The sequence below is a fragment of the Haliotis asinina genome, chromosome 4 (assembly GCF_037392515.1).
Source record: "Haliotis asinina isolate JCU_RB_2024 chromosome 4, JCU_Hal_asi_v2, whole genome shotgun sequence".
NCBI lineage: Eukaryota > Metazoa > Mollusca > Gastropoda > Lepetellida > Haliotidae > Haliotis > Haliotis asinina.
In genome coordinates, this window is record NC_090283.1 from 74,569,718 (window position 1) to 74,584,715 (window position 14,998).

General features: G+C 39.9%; 1 protein-coding gene across 1 annotated transcript in view; it reads right to left on the bottom strand.

The window, feature by feature from the left end:
* The window catches only part of LOC137281870 (phosphatidylinositol 3,4,5-trisphosphate 5-phosphatase 2-like), an 84,256-nt gene extending 78,876 nt beyond the window's left edge, over nucleotides 1–5,380 (bottom strand). The window contains exon 1 of the mRNA XM_067813546.1: nucleotides 5,292–5,380. The gene's annotated coding sequence lies outside the window, so the exon portion shown is untranslated. The remainder of the gene's footprint in view (nucleotides 1–5,291) is intronic.
* Nucleotides 5,381–14,998: the final 9,618 nt, after the last annotated feature.

Here is a 14,998-nt window from a genome sequence, read left to right on the forward strand (position 1 = left end):
GAACTCAATACCTGCATAAACAACACGCCACATACAAAGCTAGTTTCATGACTAGTTTCTCATTTTCTGTCCTAAAAATCAGTTTCTAATTTCATCATTTCAGTTGAATTTTCACGTATGTTAACTTTTCAAGCAAGATGAATTTATGCCTGATTTTTAAAAACAAAGTTAAGACTGTTTTTAAAACTGTTTGGATAGACTGTTCACACCAGGAAGTTACTGATAAGACTGCATACATGTTTACTGCGCTCTAAAAACCCACCGCATTTTAAAAACTGTATACTTCCTTGAAACTAGTATTACAGGTGTTAAGTAAAGAGGGAACAAACATTCCATGGACCACGTCAACAATCACGGCCTACATAATGAAACCGTGAGCGTGTGAAACAAAGAGATCCTTCAGGTAATGATGTACAGCTCTTCTGTCAGACAGAACCAGTAAACACTGGAAAAACAAAACAAATTCTAACGTGTGTGCTGTAGAAGTCCCCGACAATACTTTAGGTGTACGTCCAATCTCTCTGCTAGGGTCGTAGTCAGGGCGGACTCTAGGTGAAGATTGTATGTCAGTCTAACACACTTGAGGTGCATCACACACGTCCCCACAGTAGATGATGATGCTGTTACTGATGTCGCTGAGATGCTTATTATCTACATTGTGCTATTCATTAGCATGTTGTCTTCACTGATATGACAGGTGATATGCATTGGAAAGGAAGGAGAGGGTATTACATACATGTACATAACACTCGACTTAACCCCTGTAGTTGCAGCTCTCTTCATAAGTACATGTTGCATAATATTTGTATTTAGTCTTACTAGGTATGTATAAATAAGCCCATGGGACACTCAAACATGACTTGAGTCTTGATACCGAATCACAAGATTTTACCTGCATAAAGATACATGACAATCGTAGTATATGTGAAATCTAATTTCAGACTTGGTTGATGTATGTCATGCATGCCAATTGCATAGATTAATGTTCATTCCGTTTATCACTGGATTGTCTGCTCCAGACCAAATGACTGGAAAATTGTTGATAACAGTGTTAAACAACAAAGCCTATTTTAGATGACACTTTCATTTGAAACAAAATTGAGTAAAGTCCATGGCACATAGGCTACTTAATCAAGACGTTGAATAACTTTGTAAAGCCAGAGGTGACTAAGCTTCAGTGATGTTACATAGATACATTTTTTATCTTATGTGACCAGTGTCAAGTAACTGTGTTCACTCAACACATCCTTTGGGTCCTAGGGAAGCACAGTAGATACAGTGTTTGCTCCTCACACTGAAGATCTGGGTTCAATTCTAGGCATGGGTGCAGGTCCATTTCACCTACATCCCACAGCAACATAGTTGGCATCTTGCTGAAGATGAAATTGTTCCAGATCGACTCACTGAAGGCCCCATTGTTATCCATACATGTTTAATTTTTATGATTCACTCACAAATTAAATAAATAATATACTTCCCATCAAAAGTTTAGACTCACTTAAAACTCTCAATATATTTTATGAATATATATAGTGTTCCCCCTAGGGCTCAGAAAGGGCAGAGTAAATTCATGGAAAACGGCACTTCGTAACCTCAAAGGGCATGTTGGTGAAGATTTTTTAAAAAACAACAAAATGTACAAGAAGTCATATTGTCTTATAATTTCAATTCTAAAGTTCGTTTTTACTCTTCTCAGTTTGTATTTTAAGATTAGGATTTGAAAAAAGCATTTCAAATCTGGAAAATACACACTAGTCATAGTAAAGGACTGCTATTGAGGTGAAAAAGGGCAGGGTGCAAAAGTCAAAGGGCAGGGCGCGAAAGTCAAAGGGCAGGGCGTTGTGCCCTCCTAAATGTGCCTAGGGGGAACACTAATATACGTGGTTACTTTGAAGATTTGATTCTCCACTAACTTGGGGGTACCAACTGCAAACTTTATGCATATAAAAAGCCTGAGTATCATGTTTCAAAATGCCGAAAAGCATGTGCAAATATGGTGTATGTGCACTGTTGCATTTTGGTGTAAAGTTTTGCTAAGAATTCACCAATATTTACTGATCTTTATCATTTCCTGAACTCATGGCAATAACCTTTTCAACTTTTGAATTTGTTTCAAAATACATCAGTCCTGGTGTAAACAGTACCATTAAACAGTATAGAACATTTGGCAAAGGTTTAGAGGAGTTGCTGGGAGTAAGTGGTTATATTTACACTAGTGAACTTAAGTTTGTTATACAAAGTACATGACACTGTGTTGAGTTTCAGTTTCTGCTCTGAAGACTTTATACATTAATGTATGAACTTATATGATAGTATTGATACCCTCTTGTCAATACGTCAATAAAATTCATTTACATATATCTCAATAACAAACATGATATAAATGTATCTATCACTTCCATGTTTCACAAAACAAGTCGACCAGGACATAAAGAAATATTTAGATTTGAAAATCTGTTTATCAAGCATATGTGTCACATGATACAAACTTACAATGTTTGAAAACCACAACACTAATACTCAAACAAACCCAAATCTGTAAATTTGTTCCCTTCACAGATAATATGACCTTGAATTAACCGAATTACTTGCGTCTCCCAAACCACCCATATAATATTTCAAGAAAGATTATTATGTTTGGAGGATAACATGAATCAAACTCGTACAATATACAAGAAAAGGGTGTTTGAAATTATACAAATAAGGATTATTAAATGGATATGTTCGCTCATCAGATAATACCCTTCATATGAAACCTACTGCTTGACTGTTCCGTGTCTGTCCTGAAACTGCTATGACAAAGAGGAGTCCGGTAATCGCCTATATCAGGTAATGAAAGAATGCGTGAGTGAGTATAGTTTTACCCTGCATTAAAAATAATCTGGCAATATTACAGTAAGGGACACAAAAATAGGCCTGACACACTGTACCCTAGTGAGGAACTGAAACCAGAAATTCAGCATTGCAAGCAAATGCCTTAACCACTAGGCTTCCTTTGACTAATGAGTATCAGGTAACTTTAAGTTATCATCCTCACAAACATGCAAGGTATTACAGATCGGTTACATGGCAATGTATTCTTTCTTCTACTTATCAACTATATTACAATAAACAATCATGGCAATCACACCAAAGTGTGTTACTTGCATACTGACATCCAGTACTGGCAGAACAAGGGATGAAAAATAAATTAAATAAATTAAATAAATTAAATAAATTAAATAAAGATTACTGCTTTGTCATGGGTATTTTCACATTTAACAGAGTCTGCATAATCTTTTTTGTTGTAGAAACCGAAGAAATCTAAGGTCAGTTTCAGATATACTGTAAACAGCCAAATTTTTGCGACCGTTTAAATTTCACAAACTTCATGTTAGACTTCATGACACAAGAATAAAAACATATGATAATATAGATATATCATACACTTTATTCAGATAGGTCAATAACATAGAAAAAATACAGGTGTCATTGCTCAGTCACATGTCATCCCTGAGCTAATCACACCTCTTGCATTAATATTTGCTTCTGAGTGATAGTCACTGATTCGATATTAAATTTGTTGGCTGCAGACATCAAGGTTGTTCTCTCAGGAGTACTGGCAGCCGAAGGATCAGGAAGAGTGAGAGAATCACCTCTCATGTCGTCACAAACTTCCACATGGCTACAGCTAGATAGCCTATACTATGAATGTGATTTGTCCACCAGAGTCTTCATTTTATGTACTGTTTAAAAGTCCACGCTTTTTTTTAAAACTTATTTGTAACTGGTTTTCATAACTTCTAAAACCCTTTTATGTTTGCAAAAGATCTATGATACAAGATTTACTGTTTTTGGAGACGAGAAGAGATTATTTTATTTTCATTGCTCTAACACCCAATTAAAAAGGATTAGTTTTGAAATCGATTACATTTGTTTTAGATCACTACACAAATCTGTTTACTTTATATCAATTCAATGGTCACGCACTAGCATGTCATGTAAAAACTTTCAGAGACGATCTCTGTAACAAAATCACATGTTCGTTAGGTGCCGTTTTTCGTGGCTCCCACGTGAATGAAATATTTATCGACCAATATTTTGCATCTAGCTTGAAAAAACGTGGTCATGTATCCATTAGCCCTATATCTCAGGTATTTATACTGTATTATATTTATCAGTATTTTAATTATGGAAGTACATTTATTTTCCTCAATATCCATAGGAATTACCACAATTTGAAACCCAGAAGTGGATAGCCACATGGGGATAGTCAAGGTCTTATCAACTGGAGTAAAATGACCTTGTTATCAGTTTTTGCTAAAGTCTGAGATAATTTCTTGACATATGTCAGGTGAGAACAGGTTTAGTGACCATCACTAAGACAGTTTACAGTATTTGGTTCAATGTCTCATCGTTGATGACAGACAGGGGCTACATTACCCTGGGAACAGGGTTGGAAACCACTGGAGAAAGAACCCAACACAGAAACCAGGAAGAAGACTGTATAACATTAATATCTTAATGTTCACCCTGATAGATCTTAACAACTGTCACTTCACCAGTTATACCATCTCCATGTGAAAGACACAAAATCTGCAATACCATGATTCATTTATTGGATTACGATCAATATTGAATCACCTTATTATTAAATATACACTTGCAGAATCTGGTTAAGCTATAAACTGTGTCTAACCATATTAACAAAATGGCACAACTCTCAGTATAGGTTAATGATTAACTACTACATTCGCCTAACCAAAATTGATTTATTCATGAATGCATTCATAACATGTTAACTCAACCATTACCAAAATAACATCCAAATACTTTTGAAATATTATGAACCATGTAACTGATATACAACAAACGTTATCACAGACGAGCATGAGCTTGTGAGCACTGAATGCCAGTTGGCATATTATCTCGTCCTGTGTGTGCTGTCAATGTATTTCAGTAGAATGCAGCACCAATATATTGGTACATTGTAAAGTTTTCTTGACGCCTAGAATGCCTGTGTATGGCGAAGGCAGTCACAGTTAAACACATTCGCTTGAGCAGATGGTGTTTATATGTTATCTCCGACCCAGGTAATGGGATCCACCTTCATGTGGAAAAGACATCGACACTAAGAGCCACCACGAGCGTTTGTCACCTCGCGATCACAACATCAGGCGCGCGACGCAATCCTGAGACAAATGCCATTTTTTTCTTCAAGAGATTCACAGAAACTATTACATTTGGTAAAGGTGTGTTATCATGTCATTTGCTGAAACCATCAATAAATAATAAAACACATCAACACATACCTCGTTTGACGTTTGAACTCGCTACATCTGCCGCTGAAGCAAGAGTGCTATTCTGCTGTCACAAACAGGAAGTAATTGCTGTGCCACGTGACCTTGCCATTGAGCCCAGTCTGAACTCTCATTATTGACAGCGACTCATGCGCGCCAATTTTACTTCACAATGCGAGAAAATCGCTCTTGGTAAAATTCGTATTTCAAATATTCTAGTAGGAACTGTTTGGATTGTGTGTCTGCACCAACTGATAACCACTTGATTGGTTAGTGCTATCACTGGACGAAAAGGTTGACAGGTCAACATGACATTTTGTATGAGTATTGTGTTGTACAGTGTTACACAAAGTTGGACAAAGACATAACGGTAGTGAGTTCGTATTGTCAGGGGACCTTATCAACAGTTTTGTAAAGCTGAAAAATTATAAAAGGTGTGATAAAACGTTTAATTATTTTATCAAATCTGGTCAAAGGTTAACTTGCTGAAAACAACACTCCATTCGACAGCGTGCTACAGTTCGGAATCTCTCAGTAACATGATTTTTTAATGATATTTTTAAAAATCTACATTTAAGCCCTTATTAACGAGTAAAGACGCGCAAAAATAAATTCCAAACGCACACATATATAGTATAAAACTCGTGGCAACTAAATACTATTTCCTAGTCTCGTGCTAGGATTCGAACCACGGACGTACTGATCCAAAGCTAAACTCCAGAAAAGATTTGCTCCTCTAGCTCTTACAGACAAGGTGAGGATGTCATCTGTGGGATGACCCCACGTCCTGCTACAGATCCAGGATGTCATCTGGGGGTGACACCACGCACCTGCTACAGACAAGGTAAGGATGCCATCTGGGGGATGACCCCACGCCCTGCTACAGACAAGGTAAGGGTGTCATCTGTGGGATGACCCCACGCCCTGCTACAGACAAGGTGAGGATGTCATCTGTGGGATGGCCCCACGCCCTGCTACAGACAAGGGAAGGATGTCATCTGTGGGATGACCCCACGCTCAGCTACAGACAAGGTAAGGATGTCATCTGTGGGATGGCCCCACGCGATGCTACAGACAAGGTAAGGATGTCATCTGTGGGATGGCCCCACGCTCAGCTACAGACAGTAAGGATGTCATCTATGGGGTGACCTCATGCACTGATCCACTGTCACCAATCAGTGACAATTCGTCATGACTGTTTGGGCAAAACATCAAATAAGAGTTTCATGTTTGCGTTTAATCGTTAATAATTCGCATCGAAAATTATTATCTTCCATGGGAGATCTTACGCCGGCTATTCCGGGCAATGCAGACTGATAAGGGTAGTTAGTACATGGGTAAATACATGCAACCATTCAGTGAAGAAATGCATCACATATACAAGTGTCCAGTGCAAACCCGTTTCTTAATGAGTCGCAGCGATCTGATTGGGTTATTGTGGCTGGCCGCATTACATTTTATAAGCGACAAACAAAATGAATATCAGTGCCTTAAAACACCCTTAAAGCGCATGCGTGAAACAAGGGTGGGATCCTGACCATCCGATCTTTTTAGTCGACTCTAACGACAAGCACTGGTTGCTGACAACCGATTCTAAACCCGAGTATCATATAGCTGTGGTAGTTTTGGATATTTGGGGTCAAGTTCTAGTTCTACTGGGGTTGGGTTAACACAACGTGGGTTTTTAGAGTGTTTCCGGTTATGCTGATATGAATAGCCATAACACAGCTGGCGGGTGGGTATGGTGTGTCTGGCATGTGCAGCCCATGTACTTCCTGCCTCCAGCCCTGTAAAGAAAGAGCTGACAGAGCTGACGATATGTACATGGTTGTTTGAGTCCTGGTAGCCCAGACCAAGTAGATAGGCTTTTGTGGGGTTTTCGTTTTAGATTCCTTGAACTTTGAACTCATTGTCTGAAATGCCATTTCGTAGGGAATTCGTGCATCTATACTATCCCAAAATAGAAACGCATAGGCGATGTGTATTTTTAAAAAAAATCTTTTAATTACCTATTGTGTTCAAACAATCGTCAAATATGTAACAGAAGTATTGCTAACATGATTTTACACATTTGTACGAAGTGAAAAATCGATTTTACCTGAAAATGTTGATTTTGTTGAGATTTCTTACAAGGATTAGAAAGATATCGCCACAACGCAACAGAAATTATCTTCCAATTGAAATTGTTCAGCAAAGAGCATTCACTGTCTGGCAAAAAAAATCCAGATTACTTTCCGAAATTGACATTCGTCAAGGTCAAATCACTACGGCACGTCTTGACTCTGCGACACGGAAATCGCTATTGATAGAATGCTTGCTGGAGATTACCAATCTTCAGTGGCCAGGCGTCGGAATGTTAGTCTGTGTAAGATATCATGGCTTGCAGGTCGTTGCAACCACAGATATAACATGACAGTCACCGTACATGCAGACCTCGCGTTACCACTGCAGCCCAAGATCGGTACGTCCGACGTTCGAGTACTACAGTATTGCCACGGGGATCGTACTGCCACCGATGAGAGCACAGCAGCCAGGGTGCCTGGACGTCATAGGATACCCGATCAAACTGTACAGAACAGGTTGAAAGAGATTGGTCTGAGAGCAAGGAAACCCGCATTCAGGGTCGTGCTACATCGTCACCATCGCGCTCAACGTCTCCGTTATCTAGAAGTATTCGCTTAGCTGTATAGACATTACGTATATTTTTCGCAGCAGATTTCTAGTCTATCCATTTTTTGTGTGTGTTTTATTTTGTTTTTGGTTGTATATTTTTGGACAAAGGTTCTGAAATCAGACCCATGCCGCGCTTAGGTTTAGGTGTATTGGAGAGCTAGTGTGTTGACGTTTTGTAAATTGACTATTGAGTTTCGCTACCAGGACAAACGCAAACTTGAGGTGAGTAAATGGTAGGATCTGAAAGGCTCTCAAGAATGGCTTCCATCTCCATCTAGAGATCCACTGCGGGAATTTCCCCTAAAGAGTGTGTGTGCAGGCGTCTTCTTCCCGAAGTACCTTCCATCCAGGGGACAGCAACCGCAACCGTCGGGAAAGACGGGTATCGCCAGAACTGATGTACTTCCTACCTCCACCCTTTCTAGGACGACAGGCAGGTTGTATCTTAGGGCATGCTTCCTTGCCCTCTTCCAGTTCCCGAAGACATACCTAGATGACAGACATGAATTCTCGCATGTTTGTGTCTGTCGACATCCCCCCCCCCCCCCCCCACCCCCACCCCCACCCACCCAAAGTACGGAAGTGCAGGATTAAACACATTACAACAGGACAAGCCATCACTTTTCTGGCCACAGTATCCCTTCACCCTCCAAAGCTTCTCGAATTCTTATCTTTCTTTTACCAATATCTCCCTCTCAATATAATATGTGTGTATAAGACCGATTCTAATTCAGATTATTATGTAGGGGAGACAATCATGGGTTGCGGAAGAACAGGATCTTGACGGGTGTCCACTCTGTGAAAGTACATGTGTTACACTCAGTTAACTAATTTATGTCAGGCTATTTTAGTCATATATTGTTGTCTTTTACGGTCATGATCTGACCTAATTTTCTGATACACGAAATATTTGACGAAATATGAAAAGTTATTTGAAAATTTAAAATATTCTTATATTACATATTTCGTATAGAGTTGGTGGTTAAATTTTATTTATTTATTTATTTATTTATTTATTTATTTATTTATTTATTTATTTCGACAAAAAGACTTCACGTAACCATAGGATTCGAAAGCCATAGCTGTTCGGGGATAATCGTTTCAAATGCTGAACAAAACAATCTTTTCGTCTTTGTTTATTAATATGAATACCTTTAGAAACTATTGTACACGCCCACCTCTTGCAAAAGGCATACAGGTCGAGATGCTGTGCCCAAAAGTGACTAGTTTTCTACCTAAACCATTGATAATAAACTAAATCGGACTCCTACACCTGTAAATATTCCAGTCATATCAGGGCGGTCTGTATAAAATCGAATCTAGACCCTATAAACCAGTGATCAACATCATGAGCACGATGATAACCTATGCCCAGTCGCCTTTTACGTCAAGCAGAGGTCGCTGAAGACTACATCTGTATCGTAGAATCTTGTCGGTGGCGTAGTCTGGTGTTTAGCGAATATGCTGGTCACGCTGAAGACCAGGGTTCGACTCCCTATGGGTACAATATGCGAAGCCCATTGCTGGAATATTGCTACAGGCGACGTAAAGCTAGCTCACTCACTCACTCACTCACTCGGTTCTTCATCCCATACCTAAGTTACTCACGTCGCTAGTGTTAGTATCTACACTTGTCTGTTACAGCTTCGACGGAGTAGGCGTGTCTGGTAGTGGAGAGAGATCGTCCACAAACAATAGCCCTTTAAATTCACGGACAAAGGGGCGCACATCCTCTACAATTGTTTTCATGCAAAAGGAACATCGGGATAAGGGGAAATCCCCCAACGAAAACCGGACGAACAGACAAAAACTTTCTCAAAGTTACATCCCACGATAACAACTGCAGGTTTTCCTGTTTCATACATATTCCCGGTTAGTCTGTAAATGTTTCCGTGAACATCTCATTGCACTCGGCAAAATCCCAGCTGGTCTCAGCAGCACGTGGGGGTAACCGTGTGTGCCCATACCATAAGGTGTGTAGAGCTCTCTTGCACAAAGCGAACTTAGCGCTACAATGATCTGTGCAAGTTAACCTTCGGGCTGAGTCCTGTTACACAAAACTATCTTAGCACTTAGGTGATCGTAACTCCCATACTTTAACATAGACCTACAATCATGTTAACGCTAAGATCGCTTTGTGCAAGTGGGCCCAGGTACTCCTATGAGCTGCGGTCCTCCCCGTTGTGGTGTTCAACTCACTGTTGCTCTGGGTGCCGTTGGATCTTAGCGTTAGGGTGACCGTAAGTCCAATACCGAGACATTGTCTTATGATAGTCTTAAGGATGTTTCGTACAACCACACCCTGTATATTTTTATGTGACACCATTCATTATTTATTAACTCGTGAAGATCCAAATTAGAATGGGTTACTGAAGACCCATTCTCGTTGTAAGAGGTGACTAACGGGGTCAGGTGGTCAGCCTTACTGACTTGGTTGACACATGTCATCCCATTCCATTTGCGTAGATCGATGCTCATGCTATTGATCACTAGAATATCTGGACCAGACTCGATTATCTGCATGACGGAATTGCTGGAATATTGCTGAGTTAAACAACAAAGCAAACCGACCAATCTGCAGGCCGTATGACAGCCGCCTGTAAATAACAGTCTGAACCAGATAAACCAGTGATTAATATCCTGAGCTGCGGCCCACCCTGTTCTCAAACACTGTTGTTCAGTACAATGTCAATTAAGGTCATTTGCTATTTTTTGAAGAAGTTAAAGAGACAAATTCTCAAAATATTGTACGTACGCATCACTGACTATTGACGTCTGAATGGAAAGATTAACTCCCTCCACAGTTTGTTCACCGCTTTCATTTACCCTTCTCGCTCGCTACCCATCATTTCTGCCTCCATCCTGTTAGCCAACGGGCGTTACACTCTAAGATCAGCTGCATGGTGAAGGAGGAACAGGGTTCTTTCCATTTGAAGACTACAAATAAATATTAATGTTATCCGAAGCATTTTGAGTATCTGTTCAAAACGAATGGTGAAAGTTTGCATTTAAGTGAGTTAAGTTTTACGCAGTACTGAGCAATATTACAGCTATATGGCGGCGGTCTGTAAACAATAGTCTGGACCAGACAACCCAGTGATCAACAGCATGAGCATCGATCTGCGATATGTGTCAATCAAGTCAGCCAGCCTGACCACCCGATTCCGTTAGTCGCCGCTTATGACAAGCATAGTCCCCTTGTATGGCAAGCATGGGTTCCTGAAGACCTATTCTACCCCGGGTAGACTTTCACTTTATATTAAACAGAGAAGTGCTTAATTGATGTTCGTCATATTTTTAGAATTTACTTTTCCAAAGCAAATCGACTGAGTTTCAGTGCAAATGTAGGGGTCACAAAGGGTTTAATATGTTTCCCGTAACTGCAGATATAATGCTTTTTATAATTAATGAATTGAAATATTCCGTCTATATACTTTTCAAGCTTATTTATAAACCTGGGCACATTGTGTGGAGCCCATTTCTGGTGTGCCCCTACGTGTTAATGCTAGAATATTGCCAAAAGCGGCGTAAAACCTAACTCACTCACTAACTTCACAATTCAGAAAATATACGTCCCCTTTGACGAGGCTATGACGACGTAGTCTGCATGTGATGTCATCGGGACTTATCGGTATTTGAATGTGAATCTTATGGCTTACTGAATTGAAAGTAACGTTCCATTGAAAGTACGTTTCCATTGCAGGCATTCACACATTGGCTTATAATAAGCCATGTTTGACCTAGTTTTTATCAATATGTTGCTTGTCGATTTTAATTTCACTTAAACTCAATAATGCGTGACATTTATTACGACCTTTTCCACGACAATGAGTGAAAGGGTTTATATCTATGAGCCCTGTTTCCTCTTACATTATCTTACCTCACAAATGAATGTCGCTTTCTGATTGGCTAAGCGCCCTTGTATTTTTTTCAATGTAGCACGCTTACAGACCATGTGGGGTTTTTTTCACTGTACAGCGCTGGGAATGCCGAACTCATTCGGTACTTCGTGGTGGTACTTCTTTATCTACAATAAAGCCCCGCGGGTCCGGGGAACATAAACAATCCTCGTGGGTACATGAGCCCATGGACCCCGAGGGACCAGTGAACAACATACAACAACCAGGGACACTCTATAACTCTCTATATAGGCTCCCTGCAACAACTTACTTCATTGGCGATTGTCTGTATTTCCTCGAGTCAAATATCTGTTTAAAAACTGTAAACGGTACTTGCAGGCACTGCAACTATCGTGACAATTTCAGATCTTTTTATCCCTGCTTCAAATAATGTGACGATCTTTTCTTTTCACAGTCGATGACAATTCCTTCGATTTCCGACCAATGTTGTTTACGATCGCGATTTCAGTGAAGCAGACAAGTGACGTCACAACTTTGTCCACGTGAGGCTCACGTGACGTACCAACAACTGTCAAAGTTACATGGCGTAAGAAGACGTAGTTATTGCAGTGCCCCGAAAATACGGCGCGACTTAACCAGGCCCCCTAAGTAACTGAAGGAATTACGGCAAATTTGAAGGAATTGCATCTCAAATGTAAACAAACGCACCCCACTCGCGAAACAATTGCAGCGTTCAGCGGTAATAACATAAACAACGCCCCTATCGGAAACAATGTCGGTAATACTTGAAACAAGATCGGCCATCTTCGGAGATTTCTCGGCTCAGTTCCGTGATTTGTCGGTCGCGTCCTGAAACTCACACATCAAAACATGGCGTCACTGGAAGGAGCACCCATCTCTGCGAGTTTTGTTTTTAGTTTCTACTGTTTTCGTTTTCATAATTATCATTCTTTGACCACCTGTGTTGAATGCGTTTAGGTATGAGGTGTTGTCGGAGATATAAATTATTTTTTTTAGGAAAAGATCGTCACTGCAAAAAGAGCGAAGTTGAACATCGGAAGCATCCGGAGACATGACTTATGCAGTGACGATCTTTTCAGGACGCGACCGACAAATCACGGAACTGAGCCGAGAAATCTCCGAAGATGGCCGATCTTGTTTCAAGTATTACCGACATTGTTTCCGATAGGGGCGGTGTGTTTATGTTATTACTGCCAAACTACCGATATTGCTGCAACTGTCTCGCGAGTGGGGTGCGTTTGCTTACATTTTAGATGCAATTCCTTCAAATTTGCCGTAATTCCTTCCATTACTTGGTGGGGTGGGGGCCTGATCATACACAAAAAGAAAATCGACTCTCGCCGAGTGTCTTTTGATATCAAACATATCAAAACAAGTCTATGGAAATATTATGTCAGTCAGGATGAGTTATCATTTCATCCTGCTCCAGCTTCATATATTTCAGTATGAAAAGTGTAACAAAAAGTGCTTACAGTTCAAACAGTATTTAGGTGATCAGCTACCTGAACCCAGGTGAACCCTATTGAGCCTCAGTGACACGGAGACAAGTGATGTCATTAATTGTGACGTCATACTAACCGATAACATCATAATAGTATGCAGAGCACGGAGATGTCCTTTCAGTGCATTACTTTCAGTACATATCTCCTTGGACGCCAGCTTGGGAGACGCCCGCCGATTGTGTTGTTCTTTTTGTATTTGTTATAGGACACCAAATAATAAATTTATCATTTTGTGTGTGGTCTCTGTTGTTATATATAAATACCGAGCAATGTAAGTTAAAGCTTCACAAGTTTCGAAAGTAAGCAGTAAGAGAAGATTTTATCCCACATGCGATATCACTAATGAAAACCGATTGTAATATATCGTAACATCAATTATGTTGCATTCTTACTGAGCAAGATACTTAGGAAATACAGGTCGTTCTACCACCATGTATAGTGTAATAAAGCACACTTTCGCCCTGAACTATTATAGTTTCGAACTGTATTTCTTTTCAAGATGTCGTATTCAATAAGTTCTAAGCCTTATTTCGATTAATCTGTGACAGAAAACAAACGACGGTGTCTGTGACCTAAATTAAGAATCCTCGCACAGGGCTAACTGACGCGCCGTTCTTTTGACGTGTCATCCCCCTACGTTAAGACAAAGGTTACTAGAAAAACAAATGATGAACGATTTGATGATGGTTTTTGTTCGGGTTAAATATCTTCTCTAGATCATTTTTATTACATGCGTGATTCTCTTAAACCATACAAGGCAATATGACCGCCTAATTTCTGCTACCAACGAAAATTTAGATCAGAACATTCAGAGGAAGCTGACAAGTCAAGCGACATTCCACGATTGCATTATGGGAATGTAAGCATTGCCAACATTACCGTGTCTCTGTAAGATTTTGAGTCGAACTATGAGACATTTATCCTTCGGAAAACATAAACGTAATGTTTCCACAGTGATGTTGGTTGTGTGGTGCAACTGCAAACCAAGACACGGGATGCGACGAAGCAGTTTACTGAGGGAGGCTGTACGAGGCAATGGCAACTGACATCCATCGTGACGTCGGTTACATTGTGACGTAATGCAAAAAAGTTCGATTACGAGGGGCAGACTGGAATGGCGTAGCGACGTCAACACATTGTGACGTAATGCAAAAAGTGCACATTATCGTCTGTTAAAGTATTGTCGGCGCCTTTGATCTTTCGCCGAAGCATCTTAGAAATCTCATTATAGCCTTAGTCTGTCTCACAGTGTCCTAGCTAACTGTTATTATGTTCCCATAAACTCTTTCTGTGATGACAAATACATAACAGAAGATTTCCCCCCTCCTCACTTAGCTCCTTTTCAATTTAAAACGATTAGTGTGGTTCCATCAAACATGTAAATTAAGCATTACTAACTTTGTATGATATTGCGCAAGCGAACGCTTCTACCATCCGAAAACTAAAGAATCCGTATAACCGAAATCATATTTTTATGATCGGACGATCGATATCACCATAATTTGACCTAACATAACATTTTTGAAAGCTCTACTACAACAATACAAAAAGGTTCATATATTGGCACATAGTGCTTCAACATCCTGCACAGTATTTCGCTCCAGACATCTAAACCACTATGTTTAGCCAACTTTGCATACAAAGAATACAAAGATGCGAAACT